The 12533-nt window shown below is 40.7% G+C and overlaps 1 long non-coding RNA gene across 1 annotated transcript in view; it reads left to right on the top strand.

Moving 5' to 3' along the window:
* LOC150057028 (uncharacterized) overlaps positions 1-10668 on the top strand; it is a 52956-nt gene extending 42288 nt beyond the window's left edge. Inside the window, exon 4 of the long non-coding RNA XR_016537128.1 lies at positions 10278-10668. This is a non-coding gene — a long non-coding RNA (uncharacterized LOC150057028). The remainder of the gene's footprint in view (positions 1-10277) is intronic.
* Positions 10669-12533: the final 1865 nt, after the last annotated feature.

The following is a 12533-nucleotide window of genomic DNA, read 5'->3' as shown; positions in this document are numbered from 1 at the left end:
GGTGGGTAGAAGACCCAAGCTGTTACTAAGGTAGGCCTTGTATACTTCAAAGCACTTGGAAGAAATTAAAATGGAATCATGCCTGGCGTGGTAGCTCACGCCCATAATCCTAGCTACTCAGGAGGCTGGGATCTAAGGCTGAGATCGCAGTTCAAAGCCAGCCCGGGCACTAAAGAATATGAGACTCTTGTCTCCAATTAATCACTAGAAAATGGGAAGTGGGGCAGTGGCTCAAGGGGTAGGGTGGTAACCTTGAGTTGAAGAACTCAGGAACAATGCCGAGGCCCAGGGGTAGGATGGTAGCCTTGACCTGAAGAGCTCGGGGACAGCACCCAGGGCCAGAGTTCAAGCCCCATGACCCACAAAAAAATGGAATTACACTGTAGAGTCTGACTACTATAACTAGTCAAGAAAAGCTTCTTGGAGATGGTAAAATGAGGAGTAAGAGTAAGTTGTATTCCTTCAGTGACCTATGGAACCACTGCTTTTACTTCGTTTCCATACACCTTGGGTGAGTGAGCTCCTACCACACAGAGACCCATCAAGGAAAAGTTTCCTTCTTCTGAACACCGATTCAGTTTTTGTTCTGACGTCTTCTTCTACTACCCACTCTAATCCAGGCTTGATTTCAGTTTTTGTTGTTGTTGTTTTCTTTTGCCAGTCCTGGGGCTTAAACTCAGGACCTGAGCACTCAGTATCCCTGAGCTTCTTTTTCTCAAGACTAGCACGCTACCATTTGAGCCACAGCACCACTTCCAGCTTTTTCTATTTATGTGGTTCTGAGGATTTGAACCCAGAGCACTATGCATGCTAGGCAAGCACTCTACCACTAAGCTACATTCCAGTCCCATTGGCTTCAGTTTTGACATCCATTGACTATACAGCGTGTGAATTCAGACCGAATTCAGTTGGTCTTCCCTAGTATGACCTCAGACACTGGCTTTACCAAGTCCCTGGACAATTTCCCTCCAGCCTCTCCAGCTCTCAGCACTTGCTGAAGAGTTCAGTCTCACCGGGGACAACAGTCTATAGCCACATGATTAACAGAAATTACATGTTGACAGGAACTCAGAACTTACCTCATCAAAAAACTAAATAAATAAAATAAAAAAATCAGATTTTGCCTGCAGGTGTCTCCCTCCTCGTTGAATTAAATGACCTGACAAAACAAGAGTATTAGGAAACTCAGTTTCATATTAGGAGCTTATCTAACTTTTAATACATACAGAGCCTTTCTTAACTAGCAATGGCCAAAAGGAATACTCTAAGAACAATCATATTTTCTACAAAAGGTAAGGTGAGAAATAGTTTTGTTTCTGTGAGTCATTTGGCTCCAATCCTGGAGTTCATTGTAGTATGAAAGCAGTCGGTGATGGTATGACAATGTGTAGGGGGGCGGGGCGGGGTGGGGTGGGGGCTGAGAATGTGGCTTAGTGGTAGAGTACTTACCTAGCATGAATGAAGCCTTGGGTTTGATTCTTCGGTATCACATAAACAGAAAAAGCTGGAAGTGGAGTCGTGCCTCAAGTGGTAGAGTGCTACCTTGAGCAAAAGAAGCTCAGGTACAGTTCCCAGGCCTTGAGTTCAAGCTCCAGGACTGGGGGAGAAAAAAAAAGGGTTGAATGGTATCATTTGTTTGTTTCTTTGCTTATCTAACACAATGTGGTACCCATGCTTCATGAGTGCTAAGCAAGCATTGAGCTGCATCTCTAGTGCCCCAGTCCCCATTGGATATCTTTGTATATATCAGGTAGGCATCCTGCCGTCATTCTGCATTATCTACAATAGGGATACTGAAGAAGAGTCTGAGCTGATGACTTGGGGGGCTGCAGCAGGGGGGAGAGTCTCAATTCTGATGACTAATAGAGATTAAGATGAAAAATATGGGTAAAACATGAGAAAAATTCTCCAAAAGATCCAGTCTAGAAATCGTTCTTGCCTTTCTGTGTATTATTCTAGTCTCTAATTTTATCCAACTAACGGACTATGCAATATCTAGTAATTTTTTGTTTGCCAGGGATGATAATGTTAAGCATTGTCTCTTGAGAATGTTCTTCTGCTAGAAAAAACGCTTACTGTAAAGTTATGGTGTCCTATATTGCTGCCAAAAGTAGTCCATTCCTTGGCATGTAGAGGATGCTCGATAAATATTTGTAGCTGAATTAATGTTGCTTATTATAAATCAATACATCACTATTATGGTATGTTAATTACTCCCATGGATGCAATTAACATGGATCAATGGATGAATTGATCAATAAGGCAAATAGAGTTAGGCATAGTGGCACATCCCTTGTAATCACAGCCCTTAGAAATCTGAGGCAGGAAGGCTGAGAGTTCAAAACCAGCTTGGGCTCTATAGCAAGACCCTGTTTGAAAACATTAAGCAAAGCAAAACAAAAAAAATGGTAATCTCTCTCTCCCCCCCTCTGTCCTTCTCCCTCTCCCCCACCCCAACTCTGGTCCTGGGGCTTCTAGCTTTTTGGTGGTTAGCTGTGAAAAAGAGTCTCATGGACCTCTTGCCGAGGCCGGCTTCAAACTTTAGTCCTTCCATCTCAGATTCCTGAGTAGCCTGGATTACAGATTTGCTCCTCCAGTGCCTAGCTGGTAATCATTAAAATGTGAATTCTGGCTGGGCACTGGTGGTGTACACTTGTAATTCTGGATATACCGGAAGCTGAGATCAGAGGATCAAAGTACACCGTCAGCCCAGGGAAGGAAAGTCCTTGAAATGTTTATCTGCAATGAATCACCTAAAAAACGAATGTATATCTCTGGTTCAGTGTGGTAGAGTGCTAGCCTTGAGGAAAAGCTCAGGGACAGTACTTAGACCCTGAGTCCAAGCCCTACAAATAACAACAACAACAACAAAAGATGTATTCTGTCTTTCTGACATGCCAACTATAACTGCCTTGCCAGTGTCTTACTAGCAATTAAAGTATATTTGATCCAAAGAATAGACAGGAGCTGGCACAGGACAAGGACATGACAGGCAGAGCCCAGGAAAGCAAGCCTGAGAACACCAGACTGGTGAATGAGCTTGGAGCAGGAACAGCAAGTTCCCAGAGTTCCTGTAGTGCACCTTGTTTTAAGCTATGTGGTCTGGGTGACTTATCCCGCTTACATACACTAGGATAGCAATAGCTGCAGTGTTTGACTTCCATCAACTGTGTTTAATTCACCAAGCAGTATTGTACACATTTTACAAGTTCCGCCTTGTTGTTGGCCCACGTTTACAGTCGGTGGCAGAACAGGAACATAATCCCTGTGATCTGACTTGAGCCTGCAGTGATGGATGATGGGCTGCAGGAGAGGAGGGAGGGGCCAGCCTACAGGCAGACGGAGGGAAGGTGAACTATGGTCTCCTTCCTGTCATGGTAGCATTCCATCAACAAGATGGCTTAAACAAAAATGCCTTTGCTCACATTTATGGAACCCAGAAATTCAAGAGCCAGGGAGCTGTCAAGATTGGGCTCTGGTGAAGACTTTCTTTCTGGCAACATTCCAATTTTTATTTTTGTTTTTGCCAGGTTTGGGGCTGGAACTCAGAGACTGAGCACTGTCCTTGAGTTTTCTCAAGGCTAGAGCTCTACCACTTGAGCCACAGCACCACTTCCAGCTTTTTCTATGTATGTGGTACTGAGAAATCAAAACTGGGTCTTTGGGCATGCCAGGCAAGCACTCTACCACTAGGCCAAACTCCTGGCCCCTTCTATTTTTTTTATTGTAATTAATAGAAGGGTTACAGTTATATTTGCCAGATAGAAGGTGTATTACTTCTCACACATTGATACCCCTTCTCATGTTCTGGTCCCCCTTTCCCTCCCCCTACCCCCCTTTCTAATTTTTTTAAAAAATAATTTGGTAATTTTGCAGACCATTCCTGCCTTAGCTTGTCCAGTGCTGGCATTACAGTATAGCTGGCTCTGGGCACCTTCTTCTGTGCCTTCATATGGCCGATCCTCAGTACAGATAGAATGGAACATTCTTCTACTATGGGACACTAACCTCTCAGTTCACCTCCCCACCTTAGGACTTTAGTCATCCTTCATTTCTTCTTCAAGAACACATCATTAAACCACATCACCTTACGGGGTCAGGGCTTTGACACAGACATTTTGTAGGACACAGACTTCGGTCCATGATGGTACCAATTTTGGAAAAGACAAAATCCAGGTGCCAGTGGCTCACACCTGTCCTGTAATTCTAGCTACTCAGGAGACTAAGATCTGAGCATCACAGTTCAAAGCCAGCCTGGGGGGGAAGTCTGTAAGACCCTTATATCTCCATTAACTACCCAAAAAGTCAGATGAGAGCTGTGGCTCAAAGTAGTATAGCACTAGCCTTGAGCAAAAAAGCTTAGGACAGCATCCAGGCCCTGAGTTCAAGGCCTAGTACCTGCCTTCACCCCTCCAAAAAAGTCAAGATAAGAGAGCAAAAAGGAAGAATTCAATTGCAGAGGAGCGAGTTTGTGGGGTAACTGGAAGTTAGTTGAGGTTACAGTAAATGGAAGCACAGAGAACACCTCCAGGAAGAAACAGACAATACTGTATGAAGAGAGGCCCTGGCATTTGGAGATGTCATTGAAGCCACAGTCTGAGGCCAGTCACCTAGACAAAGTGGGGAAAGTGGAAAAATGGTGGTTCAGCCAAGCTGGAAAGATATTTACCGAGCAAGCAGAAGAATAGCAATGGTAGCCTTTGAAAAGAGATCTTTTACCCCTCAATCTGAAGGAAGAGAGAATCCTAACCATAACAAATCATCAACACAGATTTTGCAGCCTCTTTGCAACCTGTTTGTGTTCTTAGCAAGAAAAAGGAAACAGTTGGGCTGGAATGTGGCTTGGTGGTAGAGTGCTTGCCTAGCAAGCATGAAGCCCTGGGTTTGATTCCTCAGTACCACATTAAAACAAACAGAAAAACCACTCCAAAGCAGCACTGTGGCTCTAATGGTAGAGGGTTAGTCTTGAACAAAAAAAGCTCAGGGATAGTCATCAGGCCCTGAGTTCAAGCTCTAGAACTGGTCAAAAAAGAAAAAAGTAGAAAGAAAAAGGAAACTGTCATAGACGCTCCAGTGCTTTATTGCCCAGTAGACCAGCGATGAATTTTGCCACTCACCCTGCCACGCACCCTTCATTCATGGAAGTGGAAGCCCTGCAAAGCCCAGCAGGCAGGACAACCTGACAAACTACACTCACAGGCTAGATATTAAAAAGCTACTCATAAAAAAAATAAAATAAAATAAAAAGCTACTCATCCTATGAGCTATGCCAGGAAATGGATACACACACACACACAAAAGTCTGCTAATCTACCTCTCAGAACTTTGACTTTAATCCAGTATATATAAAATATAAATATAAAATATATTTATATAAAATAAATATTTATATAAAATAAAATCTACCATTGTGGTGATAGGAAGTTGGGTCTAACATACAACTGGAAAGTGAAAAGTATGCATTTAAGGTATGCAAAGAGAAAGGGAAGATGGAGCTGGGAGTTTAGCCTAATGGTAGAGCACTTGCCTAGCCTGCACTAGACCCACGTTTGACGCCTCTGTACCACATATATAGAAAAATCCAGAAGTGGTACTGTGGTTCAAGTGGTAGAGCTCTAGCCTTGAGAAAGCCTAAGGACAGTGCTCAGGCCCTGAGCGCAAGCCCCAGGACTGGCAACAAGAAAAAAAGAATATTGGTTATTTGAAATTGGATAGGGAAGGGGGGAAGGTAATGGGGACCAAGATTGTGAAAGGGTATCAATGTATGTGAATTAATGCACCTTCTATCTGGCAAATATCATGTAACCCTTTTACTAATTACAATAAATATAAAAAAAAGAAAAAAAGAAAAAGGGGAATAAACTTGAAGTGGAAAACAATTATAGTAAGTGAACTGAAGAAATGAGTAGCAACATTTTATTTTTCTTTCCTTAATTGGGTTTGGATAATTACATGCATAATCATTTTTATCATCCTCCCTCTGAGTTACAAACTTTATGAATAATATATAACACAAAGAACTCAAGTTTTACATAGAGAAGGGTTTAACTCTTCGAATGTTATTGATAAACTTCTTTCTTCCTGATAGGGTGATATGTTCCTTTCCTTCCTATTGCTTAGCATCAGCCGTTCCTCCCTCCCCTCACCACCAGGAGTTGTCTGGTTCACCTTCCACTTATTCTGTGCTGTCCTCCCTTCTTCCTACAGATGAGCACTAGTTTGCACCATGCATGAGGTAGAGGATACAAAACAATAGGACAAAAACGATAGGACAAGTTAAGAAGAGGTCCTTTGGTTGCCCCATCCTTGGGGGAAAGTCGTGTTTTTGAGGTCTGAGAATGTGGCTTAGTTGGTAGAGTGCTTGTCTAGCATGCATGAAGCCCTAGGTTTGATTCCTTAGTACCACATACACAGAAAACGCCAGAAGTAGTTGTGGGTTGAGTGGTAGAGTGCTAGTCTTGAGCAAAAGCAGCTCAGGGACAGTGTCCAGGCCCTGAGACCAAGGCCCAGGACTGGCAAAAATTAATTAATTGTTTATTTTTGAAACACAAAGGTACATGTCTAAGTGCCTTTTCATAGTTATATAAATAATATACATACTGAAATGAACTCTAAGATATGAAATCAAAAGACTATTTTTTTTTTTTTTTTTTTAGTTTTTAGTGTTTGATGGTGCTGTCTTCTTTATCTTATGTATGGTTTATTTACATGTCTATCTTCCAGAAGGTGGCGGGGTGCAGGGGAGATACAGAACTCAAGAGGAAAAGGGTGAGAAAGTGCAGTAGCAGGCAAGCTCACTGGACATGGATGAAAGTGAACTGTACAACTTGTAGGAGGAGAAGGGGGGTGCTGGGAGATAATGAGAACAGAAGACACTGTACAAAAGCAAACGTACTCATTACCTGACTCATCATAGTCACCCTATGATGACAATAAAGTAAAATTATTTTTCAATTTTTCTTTCTGTGTATTTGGAAGGAGGAAACAGTGGCATGTACAGTGGTAGAAACGGTTCAAAGAGGATTAGCCCCAAGAATGACAGTTAGTAGTGGAAAGGCTAGAGGCATGGATGCTGTCTTCTCTGTATTTATAGCTTTTTTGGTACAGGGGCTTCAACTCAGAGCAGGGGTGCAGTCCCTAAGCCTTTGTGCTCACTGATAGTGCTCTACTACTTGAGCCACAGCTCCATTTCTGGCTTTTTGGTGTTTAATTAGAGGTCAGACAGAGTCTTATGAACTTTCCTGCTTGGGCTGGCTTTGAACTGTGATCCTCAGATCTCAGCCTTCTAAGTAGCTAGGATTACAGGTGTGAGCCATTAGCACTCAGCATGGGCACGTATTTTCAATGTGACCCCCTTCTGATTTTTTTTCCATCCTTGACATACCCCCGTATTACTGTTCAGGTTTTTTTTAATAGAATATTTATTATTTCCTAATTATAAAGATTAACAATTTCAGGAGGTAAATAGCACAGAACTATAGAAAAAGTATAAAATTGCATTTTAATTTTGTGAAAAAAATAGTTAAGCTAATACTGCAGTCTTTTCAAGCCAGCCAAGGCAGGAAAGTCTGAGAAACTTTTTTTTTCTTTTTTGGTGAGTCATGGGGCTCACAGCCTGGGCGCTGTCTCTGAGCTCTTCAGCTCAAGGCTTTCTGCCTTACCCTTGAGCTAAGCCCCATTTCCCATTTTCTAGAGGTTAACTGGAGATAAGAGTCTTAGGTCCTTTTGTGCTTAGGCTGGCTTTGAGCCTTGATCCTCAGATCTCAGCCTCCTGAGTAGCTAGGATTACAGACGTAAGCCACCATTCTTGGCTAAGTCTGTGAAACTTTTATTTCCAATTAACTACCAGGAAACGAGAAGTATCACTGTGGCTCAAAGTGGTAGAGCACTAACCTTGAGCTGAAGAGCTCAGGGACAGTGCCCAGGCCCACAGTTCAAACCACACAACCAATAATAATAATAGTTTTAATTGACATGTGATAGTTGTTCATGTTTCTGGAGTACAGTCAAGTGTTAAAATAACATCTATACCATGTGTTGTGATCAGATTAAGATAACTGACCTATCCGCCATTCCAGACTGATTATTTCTGTACTGGGAATTTCAAAATCTATCTTACTAGCTGTTTTGAAGTATTCCCTTAATTGTTATCAGCCATAGTTATCCTTCTGGATTCAATCCCCAGTGCCACAAAGAAAAAAAAAAGAAGTTATTCTTCATATTCAACTGCACCCCAGTACCATCCGTCTCCCCCACCCACATCTTCCCAAAACCAGTAACCATGATCTAGTTTCTTCTTCCTTGATTAGAAAGAAGACTTACTGTATAGTCTTGCTATTTCCATTTCCTAAGAGAGCTCATGGAGGTAGTAGTTTCTCAATTTATCTTTATTAGATAGATGTAGTCTGTTAGAAATAAAGCATGAAGAAATTTTGACCAGGTATGATTAACAGTGCTACTGTCCTAAAACAATGCATGCAGCATCCACTTTTTGAGCACCAGCTGTATAGTGCAGGACTTAGCACCAGGAAGGAGAAAGGAAAAGTAATCTTTCAAGCAGTGGGGTTGTGGAGGAGCAGGTGAAACAGGGTGCTTGTAAACAGCTGTGATAAAAGCTATCAGTGCTTCAAGAGAAAGACAAAAACAAACAGCCATAAAATAATAGCACAATCACAGAAGTCTGCAATTATACATGTTCTATTATAAAAATACAAAATGCCTTGGAGGATCAAAAAAGAAATTCCAGTTGAAGGCAGGAGAATTTGGCAAGGATTCACAGAGGACTAGGCCCAAGTATATTTATTATTTTCCCATCCATCCCAAACCGGCTCATCTGAACGTCTTGAGGATGATTTCTGATGCCCCCATTCAGTCCTGGGGCCTTTCTTGGCCAGGATAGCTTAGTTCCTTTCTTTCAATAGTAATTTGGTCTCTGTAGTTACATGAAGTTTTCATCTGTAACATTTTCCCCCAGTCCTGGAGCTTGAAACTTGAGCTTGAACTCAGGGCCTGGGCACTGTTCTTGAGCTTTATCAAGGAACATTCTACCACTTGAAACCACAGCACTACTTTCGGCTTTTTCTTTGTATGTAGTACTGAGGAATCAAATCCAGGGCTTCATGCATGTTAGGCAAGCACTCCATTGCTGGGCCACTTTCCCGGCTCTTGGTAGCATTTTTTTTTTTAACAATTGGCATGTTTGTGTATGAAACTCATCAAAAGGATTTCAGAGTGGGGTGCAGGTGGCCCACACTTGTAATCTTAGATACTCAGGAGGCTGAGAGCTGATGATCGCAGTTTAAAGCCAACCCAGTCAGGAAAGTCCATGAGATTCTTTTTTCCAATTAACCACCAGAAAATGAGAAGTGGTGCTGTGACTCAAAGTAATAGAATAGTATCCTTGAGCAAATAAGAGCTCAAGGACAGTGCCCAGGCCCTGAGTTCAAGCCTCACAACTGACAAAAACAAAAAAGGATTTCATACATTTTTAACTGTTATTCATTTTTCTATGTATTTACTTATTTGCTTGTCTTCTTAGCTGTGGAGCAACAGAACATTAGAAGTTACTGATTGAATGTAGAGCCAAGCATATGCTCTTCCAACAAGTCACAGCCCCAAACCTAATCATACTGCTTTATATTTTATTAAGTTTAAAAACATGCTTTTTTTAAAGAATTTATTAACATTGATTTTTACTTCATATTTCAAATAACGTGTTTAACAAACAAGTGTTCAAGAAGGAAATCTCTATATACAATCACTGGCACTTAGATTTTAGAACGTAATTAAAATTAGGCTGAGAGTTTGTATGTCATAGATACATATTAATTTAACATTGATTTAAAAATATTTTAAAATGTTTGAAGAAATACATTTTTTGTTTTGGTTTGGTTTTGATGGTTATGGGCCTTGAACACTGTCCCTGAGATTTTTTTTTGCTCAAGGTTAACACTTTACCACTTTTGAGCCACAACTCTACTTCCAGTTGTAGGTGACTAACTGGAGATAAGACTCAGGGATTTTCCTGCTTAGGCTGGTTTTTAACCATAATCCTTCGATAGATCTCAGCCTCTGAAGTAGCCAGGATTATGGGTGTGAGCTATTGGCACCCCACTTCTTTTTAATACATTCAAAATAACATTATTTTGGTATTTTTCAATGAGGCATACAAAAATCATAGAAAACCACTCATTGTTATTATTATAAAGGTGATTACAGAGGGACAAAAGTTTTCTTTTTAAAGCAAAGATTTTCTTTATTTTTTTTTCCTCCTATAGAACCTTAAAATATTGCCACCCCTGTGGCGTTCCTAGAATCCATATGCTTCACACCATAATGAAGTTGAGCATGACATGCAAAGACGCCTGCTCTGAATGAAATTCAGATCTCCAGAAAAACTTCCTCTCTACAATGCAGCAATTAAGAGGCTTCATGCTGTCTAGATTTCTTCAGTACTAATCTAATGGAAGTTACAAAAGCAGCGGTGCTGAGGATACTCTGACAACAACACCGAAACAGCAGCTTAGCCTCCCTAAAGTGAAAGTGAAACGCTTGCCCTGGGCATTCACAGCAAACAAATCACTCTGTTAAGAGAGATCTGAATGATTGGGAGATTGCACTCAGAGCAATGTGTTCGGTAAATTTTGCTACCATCTCAGAACCATATTCAGTCTTTTAATGCAGTTTTTTACATATCTACAAATATTTGCTGCCTAGAGTGGTCTTAGGAATTGAGAAAAACAAATTTGTGAAAATGTTTTTCATTCACGTTTTCCCCAACCCTGACACCTGAGTTACGAAAATGAAGATTGAGCAAAGTTCATTCACAAGAGATTTTTTTTCCCCCTTCTCTCCTATCTTGCTTGGTGCAATACTAGAAAAAAAAAACCCAACTGTTGAAAGAAGTAATATAGAATAAAGGGAATGGCATTCCTGATTCCTGTAGTGGCATATGCCTGTAATTCCCACACTTGGGAGGCTAAAACAGGAAGATCATGAATTTGAATCTCTCTTGGGCTACATATTAAGAACGTGTCTCAAAATAAAAAAAAGTAGAAAAGTTAAAGGAATTTTGGTTAGTTTGAAGTCACATTACATTACTTAAAAAGATAAAAAATTGACATATCAGGGCTCCATCTTTGCTAGCCAGGCATTCTACCACTTGAGCCATGCCCCCACCCCCAGTCATATTAAAATATTCTTAGCATTATTATGAGGTCTTGAGGTCCAATTTTGATTTTGTTAGCATCATGTGAATATTGAATTTTAAATTTTTGTCATAAATAGAACAGTTTCTCTTAGTAACGCTGAAAAATTTTGCATTTAGCATTACCTTCAAACTGTACTAACTTCCTATACCATTATGAAATGTCACTAAAGTATTCTGAAGGCCAGGTTGAACAAATTCTCACCAGAATGTCCCAGAATTCTCTCGCAGTTGTTTTCTGACATATGGGAAGCAAGGAAGGTACTTAGAAATTTCCCTGTTACCCACACCACCTATCCTGATGCCATGAACAGTCCTATTCTGCCCGTATGGCATCATATCGATCCTTTGTGCTTTTTTCTTTATTGTTGTTGTTATTGTTGTTCTGTTTGACTTTGGTTTCGTTTGGTTTCTGGACAGGGTCCCCAAACACAGCAGCCCTGGGTAACTGTAAATTCATCATACAATGCAAGTTAGGCTAGGAATGTGGCTTAGTGCTTGCCTAGTATGCATGAGGCCCTATGTTTGATTCCTCAGTACCAAATAAACAACAACAATAATAATAATAATTGAAAAAAGAATGCAAGTTAACCATGAACTCTTGATCTTCCTGCCTCAGCCTGAGATTAAAAGTATATACTACTATTTCTGGTTCATTCTTTAATCTTTGATTCAAAGTCATTTCTTTGAAGTCATGCCCACACTTCCATTGTTAGCTTATGAGTCCTGAAGCTATTTTATTTACTCCTAATACCTGCTAGTTATGTGTGTGTGATAGATGTTGCTAGAGAAATCGCTTATGTATAGTTCCATAGTAAATACAAGTGTGCTTATCAAAGACTGAATTTTCCTTTTCTTTGTGCCAGTCCTAGAGCTTGAACTCAGAGCCAGGCATTGTCCCTGAGCTTTTCTGCTTCAGGTTAGGCTCTGCCACATGAGTCACAGTTCCACTTCCAGCTTTTTTGGTAACGAATTGGAGATGAAAGTCTCATAAACTTTCCTGCCCAGACTAGCTTTGAACTGTTTTCCTCGGATTTCAGCCTCCTGAGTAGCTAAGATTACAGGCATAGCCCATTTAGACTAAATGATAGAACCCAGGTATGCATTAAAGCAGTTTTATAAGACGTCCAAGTGTTCACTAGTGTGGAAATTCATAAGTGATCCTTATTATTTAAGAGAATGGGGCTTTGAATCACTTGTTCTTTGCTTTATTAATTAGTAATATGCTTGTTTAAGAAGAAGGGTGGCTGGTTAGGCCAAGGCTCAGACTCCTTTTTCCCTCACCCTGTTTGTGAATCACCAAACCCATGCCCTGGCCTTCTCACAC

Source organism: Megascapheus bottae, chromosome 11 (genome assembly GCF_031878675.1).
Source record: "Megascapheus bottae isolate mThoBot1 chromosome 11, mThoBot2.hap1, whole genome shotgun sequence".
NCBI lineage: Eukaryota > Metazoa > Chordata > Mammalia > Rodentia > Geomyidae > Megascapheus > Megascapheus bottae.
Note: the sequence above shows the minus strand (reverse complement) of the source record. Positions and strands in the feature narration are given on the sequence as shown.